Raw genomic sequence first — 10,554 nt, 5'->3', positions numbered from 1 at the left:
TTCTCTACTTGGATCATATGCACTTATGATTGGAACTCTAGCAAGCATCCGCAACTACTAAATATCATTAAGGTAAAACCCAACCATAGCATTAAAGCATCAAGTCTTCTTTATTCCCATATGCAACAACCCCCTTACTCGGGTTTGTGTTTCAGTCACTCACCAACCCACTATAAGCGAATTATGAACGTATTTCAACACCCTACAGCAGGAACCCCTCACGCTTGCGCGACACGGAGGGCACCATAGAACAACATGAAAGTAAAACATACAACTCATACCAATCTAGATCATCAATCAACCCAAAGACAAAAGATATCTGCTCGAAACATCATAGGATGGCAACACATCATTGGATCATAATATGTGGCATAAAGCACCATGTTCAAGTAGGGATTACAGCGGGGTGCGGGAGAGTGGACCGCGTAAAAGAGATGAGGGTGATGATGATGATAGTGATGTTGATGAAGACGATCACCGCGGCGATGATTCCCCTCCCGATGGCACTCCGGTGCCACCGAGAGAGAGGAGGAGAGGTTCTCCCCCTTGTGCTTCCTCCTCCATGGCCTCCCCGTAGATGGGGAGAGGTTCTCCCTCTGGTCCTTGGCCTTCATGGTGATGACGGCCCCTCCGGGATCCTCCTCCATGCCCTCCCCCTAGATGGGGAGAGGTTCTCCCTCTGGTCCTTGGCCTTCATGGTGATGACGGCCCCTCCGGGATCCTCCTCCATGCCCTCCGGTGATGACGGCCCCCTCCGGCAGGGTGCCAGAGAGGGCCTTGATTGGTTTTCGGTGGCTACGGAGGCTTCTGGCGGCGGAACTCCCGATCTTGGTTATTTTTTCGAGGTTTCTGTATTTATAGGAATTTTTGGCGTCGGTCTCACGTCAAGGAGGTGCCCGAGGCGTCCACGAGGCAAGAGCACATGCCCAGGGGGGTGGGCGCGCCCCCCACCCTCGTGGACAGCCCGGGACTCTTCTGGCCCAACTCTTTTACTCCGGGGTCTTGTTTTGGTCCATAAAAAATCGTCAAAAATTGGCACATCAATTGGACTCCGTTTGATATTCCTTTTCTGTAAATCTCAAAAACAAGAAAAAACATAAACTGGCACTGGGCTCTAGGTTAATAGGTTAGTCCCCAAAACCATATAAAATAGCATATAAATGCATATAAAACATCCAAGGTTGATAATATAATAGCATGAATACTTCATAAATTATAGATACGTTGGAGACGTATTAGCATCCCCAAGCTTAATTCCTGCTCGTCCTCGAGTAGGTAAATGATAAAAGAAATAATTTATGAAGTGTGAATGCTAGCAAGTGCATAAGTTTCATCAATGATAGTTCCAATCACTTTTTCTAGCATCATTATATATCATAACAGTAGCTCATTTTCATAAAACTTTTCATGATCAAGTAACAAGCTATTCACATGTTAAAGTATAGATCATAAACTCTCTTGAAACTAACAAATTATATTCTCAGTCATCAAACAATTGCAATTCATCTTACTTTCAGGAAGGGTCTATGTCAGAGCTTTGATTGAGCAAACTCCACATACTCAACTATCATTTAGTCTTTCACAATTGCTGACACTCACGTGATATTTATGGGTTCAAATGTTTAATTGGACACAGAGAAAGATAGGGGCTTATAGTTTTGCCTCCCAACGTTTTACCTCCAGGGTAATGTCAACAATAATAGTTCATGAAAACTTACATCCAATTGGATATATATATCAGGATCTTTCCAACACAATGTGATTGCCAAAGGATAAAATTTAAAAAAGGAAAGGTGAAGATCACCATGACTCTTGCATAATGGTAGAAGATAAAAGTAAAAGATAGGCCCTTCGCAGAGAGGAGCAGAGGTTGTCATGTGCTTTTATGGTTGGATGCACAAAATCTTAATGCAAAAGAATGTCACTTTATATTGCCACTTGTGATATGGACCTTTATTATGCAGTCTGTCGCCTTTATTTCTTCCACATCACACAATCGTATAAAGCTAATTTTCTCCACATTAATAGATCATACATATTTAGAAGGCGATTTTTATTGCATGCACCGATGACAACTTACTTGAAGGATCTTACTCAATCCATAGGTAGGTATGGTGGACTCTCATGGCAAAACTAGTTTAAGGAATGTTTGGAAGAACAAGTAGTATCTCTACTTGGTGCAGAGAATTTGGCTAGCATGAGGGGAAAAAGCAAGTTCAACATGTTGGATGATCCAAGACAATATACTTTATTTTGGATATAAGAAAACATAACCCATTACGTTGTCTTCCTTGTCCAACTTCAACCTTTTAGCATGTCATATTTTAATGAGTGCTCACAATTACAAAAGATGTCCAAGATAGTATATTTATATGTGAAATCTCTCTTCCTTCAATATTCTTTCATGAATTGTTCAAGTGACCAATTCTACGTTTGCTAACTTTCAATAAGTTTACTACCTATACTTATCCTATGTGAAGTCATTACTCCCCATGGTATAAGCATATGAAACATATATAAATTCAGATTTATGATGTTCAATTATTCAACCATTTACTCATAGGATATATGTGAAGCATGTGAGTAAATGAGAAACTACTCCAAAATATAATAGTGAAGGACACTGAGTAGTCAAATAATTAACTAGCCATGGGAGGATTCTTTTTCATTTAATATTTCAGATCCAATGAGTTAATTCAAACGGCAAGTAAAATTGAAAATACGCTCCAAGAAAAACACATATCATGTGACGAATAAAAATATAGCTCCGAGTAAGGTATACCGATAGTTTTGAAGACGAAAGAGGGGCAGCCTTCCGGGGCATCCCCAAGCTTGGGCGCTTGAGTCTTCCTTGAATATTACCTTGGGTGCCTTGGGAATCCCCAAGCTTAGGGTCTTTCCACTCCTTATTCTCCTCATATCGATATCTCACCCAAAGCTTGAAAACTTCAATCACACAAAACTTAACGGAACTTCGTGAGATAGGTTAGTATGATAAAGAATAAACCATTCACCTTGGTACTGTCAAAGACAAAGATCGTAATTGTTCTCAAACAATTCCTACTGTACCGTATCATTTCTATAATTTATATTGAGGAATGTAAGTCATAGAAACTAGAAAACAAGCAAACTATGCAATGAAAACAGAATCTGTCAGAAACAGAACAGTCTGTAATGATCTGAACACTAACCATACTTATGCTACTCAAAAAATTATGAAATAAATTGGTGGACGTGAGGAATTTGTCTATTAATCTTATGCAAAAAGAATCAGCACCAAAGCACTCTTCTGTAAAAAATGGCAGCTAATCTCGTGAGCGCAAAGTTTCTGTTTTTACAGAAAGATCACATTAACTTTCACCCAGGTCTTCCCAAATGTCTTACTTGGCACTTTATTGAAACAAAATCTATAAAACATGATTGATACAGTATCTTAATCATGATAATACACAAACATATTAAGGGTAAATATTGGGTTGTCTCCCAACAAGCGCTTTTCTTTAATGCCTTTTAGCTAGGCATGATGATTTCAATGATGCTCACATAAAAGATAAGAATTGAAACATAAAGAGAGCATCATGAAGAATATGACTAGCAAATGTAAACCTAACCCACTTCCTATGCCTAGGGATTTTGTGAGTACACAACTTATGGGAACAAGAATCAACTAGCATAGGAAGGAAAAACAAGGATAACTTCAAACCTGTAAGCACATAGAGAGGAAACTTGATATTATTGCAACTCCTACAAGCATACATTCCTCCATCATAATAATTTTCAGTAGCACCATAAATGAATTCAACAACATAACCATCACATAAAGCATTCTTTTCATGATCTACAAGCATAGAAATTTTTCTACTCTCCACATAAGCAAAATTCTTCTCATTCGGAATACCGGGATCACTGGTTCCTAGAGTTGACACTCTTCCAAACCCGCTTTAGATGATAGTATTATTCATACTACAAAAGATATAAGTGAAGTTCATGGAGCATTCTAAAATTAATATAAACTAACCAATGTCCAAGCTCAAAATGTATAAGTGAAGCACACGAAGCATTCTATAAAACCATACTCAAAAGATTTAAGTGAAGGACAAAGAGCAATTTTATAAGATCATACTTAAAAGATATAAGTGAAGAACATGAAGAATTCTATAAATAAATGGAGGGATATCTCATACTAGCATGGTTCATAAAGGAAGAACAAAAAAACAAAGGACACAAATCATGTGAACGAAACAAAAACCAAGGTATACCGATAATTGTTGAAGAAGAAAGATGGGATGCCAACCGGGGCATCCCCAAGCTTAGATGCTTGAGTATCCTTATAATATTTACTTGGGGTGCCTTGGGCATCCCCAAGCTTGAGCTCTTTCCTCTCTTTATTCTTCTCACATCAGTAACTCCTCGTTCTTCGAACACTTCATCCACAAAAAACTTAACAAAAACTTTGTGAGATCCGTTAGTATAATAAAGCAAATCACTACCTTTAGGTACTGTTGAAAACTCATTCCAATTTCATATTAGAACTATATCTAATGTATTCCAACTTCACCATGGTTCATACCCCCGATACCACCCATAGATTCATCAAAATAAGCAAACAACACACGAAAAACAGAATCTGTCTAAAACAGGACAGTCTGTAGTAATCTGGAAGTTTAGTAAACTTCTGTGACTCCAATAATTATGAAATAAATTTTACAAGTTTTGAGAAATTTATATATTAGTAATGTGCAAAAAGTTTCATACCCATTTGACTTTCCAGTAAAAAATGTAAAATCACGCGCTACAGCCAAAGTTTCTGTTTTTGTTCTACACATAGTAAACGAGCAATCTAACCATCCTAAAACCAAAGCTTGGCATATTATTTTTATAATACAATGGATATATATATATATATATAAGAGGATAATTATTTACAGGAACCCCTCATGCTTGCGCGACATGGGGGGCACCATAGGACAACATGAAAGTAAAACATACAACTCATACCAATCTAGATCATCAATCAACCCAAATACAAAAGATATCTACTCAAAACATCATAGGATGGCAACACATCATTGGATCATAATATGTGGCATAAAGCACCATGTTCAAGTAGGGATTGCAGCGGGGTGCGGGAGAGTGGACCGCGTAAAAGAGATGAGTGTGATGATGATGATGGTGATGTTGATGAAGACGATCACCGCTGCGATGATTCCCCTCCCGATAGCACTCCGGTGCCACCGAGAGAGAGGAGGAGAGGTTCTCCCCCTTGTGCTTCCTCCTCCATGGCCTCCCCCTAGATGGGGAGAGGTTCTTCCTCTGGTCCTTGGCCTTCATGGTGATGACGGCCCCTCCGGGAGCCACATCCATGCCCTCCAGTGATGACGGCCCCCTCCGGCAGGGTGCCAGAGAGGGCCTTGATTGGTTTTCGGTGGCTACGGAGGCTTATGGTGGTGGAACTCCCGATCTAGGTTAATTTTCTGAGGTTTCTGTATTTATAGGAATTTTTGGCGTCGGTCTCACGTCAAGGAGGTGCGCAAGGCGTCCACGAGGCAGGGGCCCACGCCCAGGGGGGTGGGCACGCCCCCCACCCTCTTGGACAACCCGGGACTCTTCTGGCCGAACTCTTTTACTCCAGGGTCTTCTTTTGGTCCATAAATATCGTCAAAAATTGGCACGTCAACTGGATTCCGTTTGATATTCCTTTTCTGTAAAACTCAAAAACAAGAAAAAAAAACAGAAACTGGCACTGGGCTCTAGGTTAATAGGTTGGTCCCAAAAACCATATAAAATAGCATATAGATGCATATAAAACATCCAAGGTTGATAATATAATAGCATGAATACTTCATAAATTATAGATACGTTGGAGACGTATCAGCATCCCCAAGCTTAATTCCTTCTCGTCCTCGAGTAGGTAAATGATAAAAGAAATAATTTATGAAATGTGAATGCTAGCAAGTGCATAAGTTTCATCAATGATAGTTCCAATCACTTTTTATAGCATCATTATATATCATAATAGTAGCTCATTTTCATAAAACTTTTCATGATCAAGTAACAAGCTATTCACATGTTAATGTATAGATCATAAACTCTCTTGAAACTAACAAACTATATTCTCAGTCGTCAAACAATTGCAATTCATCTTACTTTCAGGAAGGGTCTATGTCAGAGCTTTGATTTAGCAAACTCCACATACTCAACTATCATTTCACTACAAAAAAATACACTTCCGTGATGATACGTGTTTGTCACAGTAGGTTGCATTTTTTGTCATGCATGTACATCCATGACGATTTTATGACAGAATCAAGATAGTCGTACCTGTGCTGTCGTAGAAGTGTTCCATGACATTACCAAAATTATCATCACGGAAGTGTCCACTTCCATGACGATAAATCGTGTGTCACAGAAGTTCTTTCGTCAAGGGTGACCGACACATGGCATCCACCTTAACGGAATGCCATTAAGCTATCGAGTCGCGTTTTGGATCCGATAACCCGTTAACAGCCCCGACCAATGGGAAATTTCCACGTGTAAAATTCTTATTGGCCGAACGAAACACGTGTTAGCTCGTCAGTGGGTCAGATAGGCACCTATGATATGTCGACACGTGCCATGGCCCACCACTGGCCCATTTAGCTTACAAAGCCGGCCCGTTTGACTTGGTCAAAAGTTAACGGGCTGGCCCATGAAAAGCCTGTTAACAGTCTCTTCGCAAATAGCCCATTGTACGGCCCGTTAACTTACGGCCCATTAGGCCCTAAAGGAAATCGGCCCAACAACGTCATGTGGGCCGTCGAATATAACAACAGCCCATTTCACTTTCGGCCCATGTATGGCCCACGACGTCTTTCGGCCCATATGAGGCCTTCGTATCTTTCGGCCCTTTACAGGCCCACGGTGACTCTAGCCCATAATGAACAGTAATTTTCTTTATACCCGTTAACGGCCCGTGATTTACATGGGCCGTTTCCAGCCCGTGTTAGCTTTCGGCCTATTGACGGCCCATACGTTCTTGGGCTCCTTTTCGGCCCTCGATTACTTCCGACCCGTTACTGGCCTGTTCCCCTAATGGGCCAAATTCGGCCCATGGCAAGAGTCGGCCCATTACTGGCCTGTTCCCCTAATAGGCCAAATTCGGCCCATGGCAAGAGTCGGCCCGTTACTGGCATGTTACCCTAATGGGCCAAATTCGGCCCATGGCAAGAGTCGGCCCGTTTCTGGCATGTTAACGCGTTGCGCCGTTTCCAGCCCGTCCTATATTCTGGCCCATTAACGACCCGTTATGCCTATGACAGAATTAAGCCTTTACTGTCCTACGGCCTGTTACCATGCTGGGCCGATACCAATTACGCCCAATTACGGCCCATGTAGACCCATTTATCCGACGGCCCGAGGCCCACCGATTACAGGCCGATTTATCGACGGCCCGTAGGAGACCCCTGGATCCTACGTCCCGTATATGGCCCATGGTAGTTGCGGCCACTAGCAAACCAGGGAAAAAGAAGACTAGGAAATAAATAAGGCCGAAACTAACACTAGGCTATTAAGGCGATTGCACAGATTACATCCACTCGGCATCAAAGATCGCCACCAGTGCAAATATACGGAACACCCTACACTATACAAAAATGTCTTGCTGTTTTCTTCAGCCAGTGGCTGCACGTTAAGAATAATTTTTGTATCGCACCAAAACAAATTACAACTATATAACAAAAGGAAGGTTGGCATAAAACTTAACAGTCTAGCAGATAAATGCACCACAAGAAGTTTAGAAGCTCAGTTCATTTGACCTGACTGTTATGTTTTCATGTTGTATTGTCCGATGGAGCACCATAACCCTTTCCTTCATTTCCCCTAGGCTCCTGAACAACATAGCAAATGTCTGATAGTCTGGTTTCAAAACCATGCATATCTTGACGACATTGAGCAATGTTTCTCCTTGTTTCACAAAGGGTCTTTGTTAGGGAATGGACTTGTGTCTGGAGCACAGGTACAACATTGCTTTGAGCTTGCATATCTTGATCATGAGGGAGTTTGGACGATATTGCCTTAACAACCAACCCAGTATTACACAGGAACATGCTTTTGGCACTGTTAGTGGGCAGGTACTGACCCACTGCAGCAAGAGCTGACATTGCGGTTATAGTTGCCTCGCCACCTTCAGAAGGTGGCGGTTCCACCATTTTTTCCATAGCTCGCTGGAAAGTTGAGGTTTTACATTAGTAGTACCAGAACAGAAGATATTAATGAGGTAGCAAAACCAAACAAAATAGCTTTGGTCTATATACAAAACTTATTCTAGTGAACCCATGTAAAATATTAGTTGTATTTTATTGCAAAGTACATAATAAAACCAGGTTCCAAACATATGACCATGTACCATCGCTAATGTATTGTCTATTTCTTCGCATTGTATTGAGGGCTAAGGATAAAGAGACGAAGTTTATAATACAGTAAGCATAGTATGACATCATTCATATCAGAAAACAACTGAGAACAGACAAACATGCAATTGTAACGTTGTGTGGGTAAGTCCAGCACGGAACTAGATTACGGGTCAAGATCAAAGGAATATCACTCCTCTCTTTTAAAACTTGTAAGGTGCAATGATACGCTAAGGCAATTGTGTATAAAATTGAAAAGAGTAATAGACACTGGCTTCAAATCATGCAGTTTAAGGCACAAGTCAGAGTAAGTAGTAGTTAAAAGGCTGAGGATTAAGGACTTACAATAGCGGCTTTAACTGTTGTAGTCATGCCCTTATTCTTACTGGTGTGACAGTCCTTGAAGATTTCCGCAGCATTTGGTTCAGGTACTTTTTGGTCCTTGCGGGCTTTCCTCTACATTTCGAACAAGTCAATATAGATCTGATAATATGGTATAGCGAAAAGAGTGAAATAGCAGCTAATTACAAGAGCCTCGCAGTGTGCAATATAGCTACGAGATCCTGTCGTGTGTTGGAGTTTCACTTTCGTACGGTTGGCCTTGTTCTTTGAACAGTTCACCTACAAGAAGATAGATTTGTGTGGCACATGCGTAAATAGGACTTCAACATGTGATCTGATCACATATATATAATGTACCTGATACTTCGGATCAAACAATGTTTAACAAGGCCCCTCCAGTCTTCATCCGATATATTTTCCACTGGAGATGTTTTGGAAAGTTCATTGTTAGCCTTTCCTTCAAAGTGAGTTTTCCTCAAGTTATACCGATACTGTCGCAGAGCAGACTTGAAAACATGGGTGCAAGCTTGTCTGGTTGCATCATCTTGGCTATCCAACTTGAACCTCATCTGTTGAAAATTATGGGAGTCTCATTATCAGCAACCTAGAAAGTATGGGACAGAGTAAGACGATATTACTACTTTCCATACATAACCATACTTACAGATAAATGGTCGAGTAAGGTGTTGAACTGGGTTTCGTCTTGGTCATTCCTGTAGTGAATCCATGTTGGGAGGATACGTAAATGACACCTAACGGCAACCGCTGCCTCTGATACTAACTTGTATGACTCGGTAGCATCACGTGGCCTTTTTAAACCTGCCTCAAAATGGATCTCCATTCTTCCTCCCCTAGATTTAGTTAACCTATCGAGCATTATCCCTGATGTTTGTTTCCTCTTGCGCCTAGGTGCTAGTCCAACAATGAACATATGAAGTGTTAGTGTACATTAAACTGTGAGACTACATATAAAGAAGCATGCAACTGTAACTTGACTCCATCAACTACCTTCTTGTTGTTGAAGCTCAGAAGGTTCATCTGATATTGCCAACTCGTCTTGTGTCAAGAGTGCTTGGGAAGTAGTGTCAGGTGGCAAGGGAGCTTGGGAACATGCTGCAAGCTCAGTTGACGCACGAGTAAGTCGTGCAGTTGGTAGTACTGTGGTAGGTGCTGCAAGAACTAGGGTTGTCTCTGCTTGTTTCGTGGCAGCTATTTGTTTCTGTTTGGCTTTTTTTGCAACTCGTGTAGCATGGGATGTCGTGTTTGTAGAATTTTCTGCTGGACTTTGACCTTCTATTGCACCATCAGTACTAGTAGAATCTGCAGGATTTATCCGCTTCTCATTCCCTGCCATTCTGTGTTTCTTCCTCTTTCTCTCTGCCATGTTAAGTCAAGCCGACAAGAAAAACGAATAACAATTTAGTTCTTCAGAACAAATTGATGCGTGATGCAGACGAACTAAACTTTGATGTTAGACAACCACATGATAGGAGGATGTAATATGTATGAAAAACAGGACGGAAGAGATAACCAGAACTATGATGTGTAAACTAAGAAGAAGACATTTCACCAAATTAGAAGCAATGCAATGGAAGGTAGACACCATATGAAAGATGCTACAAATATCGCTCTGCCAAGTTAACAGTGTCTCATCATAAATTGTGTTTAAACAAATGTGAAGCAGTACAAGAAATAAATCATATGCAAGATGCAAACAACATCACACTACCATGTTAGAGGTCTCTCGTCATTAGTGCCATTGCATATTCACAGCATTGCATATTCACAGCTTATGATGTGTAAATAAGGAGAAGGCATTTCAACA

The sequence above is a fragment of the Triticum urartu genome, chromosome 5 (assembly GCF_003073215.2).
Source record: "Triticum urartu cultivar G1812 chromosome 5, Tu2.1, whole genome shotgun sequence".
Lineage (NCBI taxonomy): Eukaryota > Viridiplantae > Streptophyta > Magnoliopsida > Poales > Poaceae > Triticum > Triticum urartu.
Note: the sequence above shows the minus strand (reverse complement) of the source record.